Consider the following 7,480-nt stretch of genomic DNA (forward strand, 5'->3'; position numbering starts at 1 on the left):
GATAGTGCAAACTACTGTGAGCCATTAGAAAACTTGTCCGATTGCAAAAACTGCGGGAGTTATTCTAATAGTTCTGATGTGAGAACAAGGAGGCACTCATCGAGCCTCTTTGTCAGTGACAGGCTTGTTAGGCCTATGGCTTATGGCTGACAAAATCATACTTGAATCGTTATGGGTTGGTATTCCAAAGGTGTCAATCACTAGGAAGCTTCTCAAGAGTGTTGGAAAGCCATATAGACCTATTGCCAAGACCAGTGTTGCTCAAGCAAAGAATGATAGAACTATAGACAGCAGGCAGTGAAGTAAAAATGCTAAGGACAAAAAGGCTACCCTTCAGTGCTATCTATATTTCCTGAAGGCACTTTTGTTCACGAATTTATCAGTGCAGGCATAGGATCAAAAAGGATATACACAAGATAGCAGAAATGTCATGCCTAATGATCTGAGCTCCAAATTAGTGGCACTGCTTGAGTGCATTGAAGTGGTAAACTTGACATTTGAATCTGTCATTAGGCAAATGCTTTAGGTCACACTAGGTGTTCAGTTATGAAGCGCACCAGCAAGCGTGCACACTGCTAATCTGTTCCAAGTTGTTGGCAGCTTGTCTTGTCAGAGATGAGTGCGAAGTTGGAGAGGCACTGAACTTGCATAAAAAGGAATCAGATTGGAGATTTCATATTTTTTTGTTAGAAAGAGAAAACTATGATTATCAGAGGCATTTGACGTTAGAAACTGGCTCCAAAACCTGACTCAAATGCTCCAAAATGGTTTTGCTACTGCTCCCAAAGCTACACCAAAATGCTTGAGCCTGCTTCCACCCCTGTATTGCGGATACGGCTCATTCTGCGAAAAAGGCTGCCGTTACCATGACCTGGCATCGCGCCAACAGTTGCCAGATGTGACAAGCACGCTATCGCGTCAACCCTTCGGCAATGCCTAAGCATCTCACACGCTGCTTTGCTCCCATACGCAGAGAACATTCACCTCAGCTTTTAAAAAGCTGAGGCGAATATGAAAGCTGAGCCGTTAGATGAAACCAGTATGTACATAATACAATTTTTTATTACTGTACATAAGCGCACAGTTACGCTAAATTAAAAATGTCATATTACAAATTGTTACAAAATACAACAGCTGTGGCGTCGCTCGCAGATCACCAAAGGTCCCGGGAGCTCTGTCTCAAGCCTCCTCCTCTCCCGCAGCACCGATGAAGAGACCGACCACAGTTGCTCAGGCACAGGCATAGTTCTCAACTCAAGGTAATCGAGTCCAGAGAAGTTCCCTTGACTGAACTTCCATCCTGCTAGCTCTTGCTCAAGCTGCTCTCATACAGGCCTTCGTCATCCCCATCTAAGTGAAGTAAACAAAAGCAGCTGGTGTAAGCGACCGTTTCATTTCCTGTTAAGTAAGTGGAAACCCCACAATGTTCACTGATTTCCGTAAAACCATCATCGGATGTATGCTCATTTTTGGGTGAATGCCATCTCTTACCTGCAATAAAATCTGTTCAGCACGTTGTGCGGCCACTCTATCCCCACAGATGTACTCCTCCACACAAGTGTGTCACATCCAATTGCATTTATCTCGGGGACCATCGGTTTATTGCTTTCCACACTGCACACCTTACCCTTGTGAATTTCTTCTTTACCTCAGCGAAGGTACCTTGAATTCGCACTTGTTGCATAGCCCACTATTTCTTGCATTTTTTCAACTAATATTTTCTTTATCATTTTTAGATCCACAGATCGCTGTACTCCCCTGTGCTAAATGCTTCAGATGGGAATTGGTGTTTCCACCAGAATAAATAATATCCCGCTTGAATAGGTTATTCAGCCCTTTAGGAGAACCATTTTATGCATTTTCACTTCAAAATAATAAAAATATTGCCAGGTAATTTCTGCAGGGATGTGCAAAATTTTGTAATAATCAGACAACTAATGAAAACATTAGCATCGAAGTGCTTATTAAGAACCCCTGAACAATTGCAGCAGTAACTTTATTTCCAAGGAACATGTTGCACTTGAAATAGCGGACAAAATTTTACTCCTGATGGAAGTCTGTATCTGCACAGAAATGGCTGAAGACATGCTATTTTGCGCACTGTTTCGAGAAATATCATTTACTTCGTTCACTATATATCATAATAAATAGCCTTAATTGCGAATGAAAGGATGCGGAATTCGCCGTGAACAAAAATATCATGCTAGGTGAAATCCTTCTCAAAGGATATATGGCAAGCCATTTTGTTAGCCTCCAAATTTATATAGAAGGCAAAAGATACTTGTTGGGGTATCTAGCACATGCAGTCAAGCCCCTTATTTCCACTTTTTCCCTTTTGCGGTCCACACCTGATGCTCTATACTTGCTTTAGAGCAACAATTTCAGCAGTTGCTAGTAAAAGGTATGGACACTGCGCTCTAATTTTTGTTAGCTCACGGATAAACGTCCTCAATTTGCTTCATTTAAATGAAGGAAATTGAACTGCCATCTCTAGCCAGTCGTCAGTCAGAATCGCAATCGGCTGTCTTTTCATTTGCATGCTGTTTAACTAAAACCGAGAGCTGTTTCCGAGCAGAAGGCATGAATACAAAACTTTACATTGCCCACCAATGGACAACCATCTCGATTCTTAGCGCAGCAGCTGGTGAATACATCTGAATAGGCGCACAGACCGAAAGCCTTGCATAAAGGCTTCGAACTAACAACTTGCAGAAGGAATCGACCTCTGCACCAAACCAAGTAAGCAGAAATGATATGGGAGCAAACTCACCCGCCTGCAGTTCGCAGGAAGTACAGTGCAGACGGTTCTGCGGCGCAAACGCATCTCGAATTGTTTAAGCGACCGTAGGGCTTGACCGCGTTGGAAGTGGTAGCCAGCAGGGTAGCGTCTTCCCGTGGTCCTGGTGCCTCGTGGAAGTCAGCGGAGCGGTAATTTTATACCGGCACTCGGCACCTTCAACACGATGGTTCTGCACCGCGAGCTGGAGCCAGGAGCCGCACCGATGGAGTTGGGCAAGCGGCAAGTCAGGGCGGCCTGGGCCGACTCGCATACCTTGGCTATAGTGCTCTAGAATATTGGGCAGTGTGACGACCGGCGCCGGAGAGCGGGCCGCTTTTGCGATGACAGGAGCCGACTACCGCGAGAGGGCGCGACGTGCAACAGGGGTGCCACGTTCGCCGCTCGGCGCGTAGCGGCCGCAGGGATAGCGGGGGTACAGAGGAGGGGCGCAGTTCTCTTTGGAGCTATTTTGACACGCTACGCAAATGGTGCGATATTTAATAAAGGGGCTACTCATTACAAGTGCTTAAACTCATCCCTGCCATTCCATTTCGATAATCTAGAGATGCCGTGCTCGCTTGGGCAGTCCTACGGAGCAGCGCGCGATGTTTGAATCGCTATTTCAAACTCTTTCAACATTTCTTCCCGCGGACAGCCATAAATCATTCAAATGAGCTTGTACTTAATGTTTTCAACAAAGCGTGATGTTTTGCATTCGTTCTTCCAGTATGGGAATAAAGGCTATTGCCGAGGAGCGCTATTAACACGTGGAGAATAACAGTATACATGCGAATCAAAGCTTGTGCTTCGTAAGGTCTCTTAGGAACAGCTTATTTTTTACGAACCTTATTTACGAACACCTGATTACATTTTGCTGCTTGTGCTTATTAATACATAACAACGTTTATCTTAAATCGTCAGTAATTTGTAATATATCTCTTTAATAGGTGTTCTTTATGTGCCCTATAATCACCGCTTATAGAAATTACAAATACAGTGTGCGAGCAAAACACATTTATTTATTACCGTTCTAATGTAAAGCACTGCGGTATTTAGCAGCAAAAAGAAAAAAAAAAAGGAAAATATACGTGACTCAAAAATTTATTCTCTGTTCGTGATTAACAAATACATATATCGCGGACATTTGTTTACGTGCCGCTGACCAAAGGGTGAACCAGCTGTTTAGATTTAAAAAATGTCAAGTACAGCTATAGGACAATACCTCAGATAAAATATGAAAAATTAAACCTGTCGCATACGTATACGAGGGAATACGTTCATAGTGGGCACTTGAGAGCAGACGCTTTATTGGCATCAAATGGTACAGAGCAAAAAAAAAAAAAGAACACTTATAATTGCGCGTCGTATTGGCAGATATGATGCAGTTCTTGGCGCGCACCGCAAGAAAACGAAAAATGCGAAAACGGTGACGGGCACCAAATGCATGATGCAATTAGTATAAGGCCGAATTCAGATGCGGACACTAATGCGTGTTTATTCTTCGAGTGTGTGGTATGGGAAATGTGAGTAATCGACTGGATAAACTCGCTAACTACTGCTTGCGGGACTATAATCGGGCTATTTGCCGCGGGTACTCTTTGCAGAACTAATCAGGCTATAAGTGTTAACAAGGTTGATATTACACGTGGAATACTCCAAGGGAATTCAATTATTTTCGCTTGGTCGTGGTTCGCTTACTTCGCAAAGAGCGAAGCCGCAAAAACACATGAACTTTCATTATTTCAAGTGTGAGCTTCCTGGTGCTCTAATAGGTAACATTTTTGAACCTCCACATTTTAGATGAAGGTTGCAAAATCTCAAGTGCAAAGGCGTCCAAAAGGATCGTACACCCGAGCCAAATTTTTGGGTAAATTGCGACTATAGCTTAGAGCCTATGGCGCTGATTTTGTTGTGGCGAAAAACCGAGCCGACCTCACAACCTCTCTTTCGCTGAAGAATTATGTAGCGGAAGCGAATTAGGCGTACACTACAGCCTCTGCGTCCTCTATTTTTTATCGTTCTTTTTTTTTTTTCTTCAAAGCTATTCTTTTTTTTTTTTTCTTTTTTTATGTGCACCGAAACAGGACTAGAGCTATCTTTTGGGGTCGATGACTTACATATTACCGGTTGCTTGAGCACGCAGAATAAAAACTACCTAGAATGAAAACATTTTCTGGAACAATTAGGACATTGTCAAACTATAATGCATTGAGATTAAATGTCTTAAGTATAGCGCGCATCTCTGGGTACTTAAAGCTACCCATTACAGCAATGTTCCAATTTATGGAAAGAAAATAAAATGGTTTGTTCTTATATTAGTGTACAGTTTTACGAAGCTGTTGACTTAAATTTCGACGCTTATATCTACGCGTTCGATTGCAGCCTTTTTGTGTGCAGCCTTTTTGCAGCCTTTTTCTTCTTGATTCCCAGGCCTCCATTTAGTTCTTAAGCTCGATTGTTTCCCTTTTTTTATTGCCTGTCATATTTCTCCATTTTTCTTCGTCTTTAGCTGCCTGCTTTCTTCTCCGTCGTGCGTTTGCTGCGCCGCACGACAATTCCAAACGTTTGTTCACATTCGCGGTCGCTCTTTTCACGGCGCTGCGTGCCTCCTTTCTCCCTCCCTTGTAGGCGACACGTCTATTTTCTTTTTTTTTTTTCTGTGCATTACTTCCCACTTCTTCCACCTTTCCTGACCCACTGTGTTTAGTTATTTAGTAGCCGTTTACCTAGTGTCGTTCGTTTTTCATGTCTCTACCTCTATGCGGGGTAGTCCATATTTAATTCATTCGAACTGAATGCCGACTTTTCTTGTGGCTTCAGGTAACTTACTGTAGTCAGCATAGTCGGCGCGTGAAACAACGGACTATACTATTTTTGACTGTTTTGATAATGGGGTTACTGTGGCCAGCTTTAGTCAGCGCTCGAACGCACATGTTGCATGTTTGACTTCTTCATACATCCTGTCTCCACACTGCCCTCTTTTCAAAACGAGTGCATTTCTGGACGTCAATTAGGTGCTTCAGGAAGGCTAAAGCAAGCTGTACGGCGAGTGAAGCGTGGTGTGCGAGTCTGAATTTGTACGCCCTCTCCAAGCTGTTTTCTTCGGAGCCCAGCTCCTGTACATGTTGCTTCCGCGAGGTGTTGCCGACGGCCAAAAGGAAAAATAAATTAGTTGATTGCTAACAGTACTGAGCCCCATTAACCGGCATATTTATAAAATCTTGTCACGAACAGCTCGAGACGACGCACAAGCAAACAAGAACGTACAGTGCGCGCGGTATCCACCCTGCTGCACAGCGCGCATGCGGGCGCCCGGACGGCTGACACACCAGTTGCTGGTGGCGCCCTCTGCGCTGCGGCGCTTCTCCGTCATCGCAAAAGCGGCCCTCCGCTCCCATGCATTTCGCGGCGCGGTCGACACACTGCCCAATCTTCTAGAGCACTATACCTTGGCGTTGCATCGTCGACGCTTAGGCCTAGAAGAACAATGACGTGCACTTGCGTTCGATATGGGCCTGGTGGCTGGTGCGCTGCAGCTTTGGCCGAACATGTGGCGCCGTCTGGGAGGCGCCGCTGTAAAACGCGGCTGTCTGGATCCGCAACCGTGGGTAGCACCGACGCTGTGTTCCGATTTCTTTTTGGGTCCCCGTAAGAATAAAAAAAATATACACCGACTGAAACAAGGGCCTGTACTTACTTAGTCATTTCGAATCTCATATCGCACCCATTGCTTGTCGTTAAGGCTGCGCATTTCCCACGTTTTTTGTTTTGTACAGTACTTCACGCTAGGTTTTTTCAAGCATGCACGAGCAATCGCTAGCACGCGAAAAACACAAAATAAACGGGTCTTTTTTTTTTTTTTTTACTTCTGGACCCAACTTGAGCTCTAAAAGTTGTGACAACTACTAAAAGTTGTTGTAACCAGAACTGGCAGGCCTTCGGACACGGCCTGTGTTGTAGAGAGTGCGGAGCCTTCCTGCCCAACGGGAACTTTTTTTTTTTTCCAACGACTTCCTAATGATAGTTTCCAGCTGTTCTCGGCGCTCGCTTTTGGGAAGCTTAGCCTGACGTAGAAGACGTAGAAGCACGACATGGAGAGCGAAGCACGTTGCAGGAGTGCGCGCTTTCTGACTTGTCGCACGTTTATGGTTCCCCGCAAAGAGAAAACGTCCTTTTAAACTAACAGCTCGATCTGCTCTTGTGTTTATGGGTGTCATAATAGTTATAAAAAAAAAAAAAAACATCGGGAAGCAATCGAAAATCAAGTTGTTTTTGCGGTTTTCTTGGAAATCATACGAGAGCAATGTGTCGTATCGTTAACAGTGGCACCCGGCCTTGCAGACGTAACTGGCATCCGTGATATTGCGTGGGTTCGCCAACAACTACATACAAAAAGAAAGAATTACATATGTGGTGAAGAGATGCCGAAAGGGCCGAATAAAACTTACCTCCAAGCTGACGTCGTAGAAGGCGGTTTTCATTTCGGCAGCGCATTTTCTGAAGATATCCGAGGGCCCTTCTGCACTGTGAAGTTCCCCGCGCACTCCATGCACGTGCTGGCTGCGTACAGTTTCTTACCGCGCACCAAGCAGTTATTCTTAAATTAAGTCTCAACATTCCCGATCGCCCGAAATCCCCCGAACAGCACGCGCTGTGGAGCTTGCTCAGCCATGGCTGTTTTTCCGCGCACTGTACCGTCAC

At 44.7% G+C, this 7,480-nt stretch overlaps 1 long non-coding RNA gene across 1 annotated transcript; it reads right to left on the reverse strand.

The window, feature by feature from the left end:
• Positions 1-1,044: 1,044 nt before the first annotated feature.
• Positions 1,045-6,360, reverse strand: LOC146202389 (uncharacterized). Its single transcript, XR_014702110.1, has 3 exons — positions 6,228-6,360; positions 2,771-3,052; positions 1,045-1,350 (listed from the first exon to the last, which is right to left on the reverse strand). It is a non-coding gene; the product is annotated as an uncharacterized LOC146202389 (long non-coding RNA).
• Positions 6,361-7,480: the final 1,120 nt, after the last annotated feature.

The sequence above is a fragment of the Amblyomma maculatum genome, chromosome 1 (genome assembly GCF_055883805.1).
Source record: "Amblyomma maculatum isolate TAMU_Amacu chromosome 1, ASM5588380v1, whole genome shotgun sequence".
NCBI lineage: Eukaryota > Metazoa > Arthropoda > Arachnida > Ixodida > Ixodidae > Amblyomma > Amblyomma maculatum.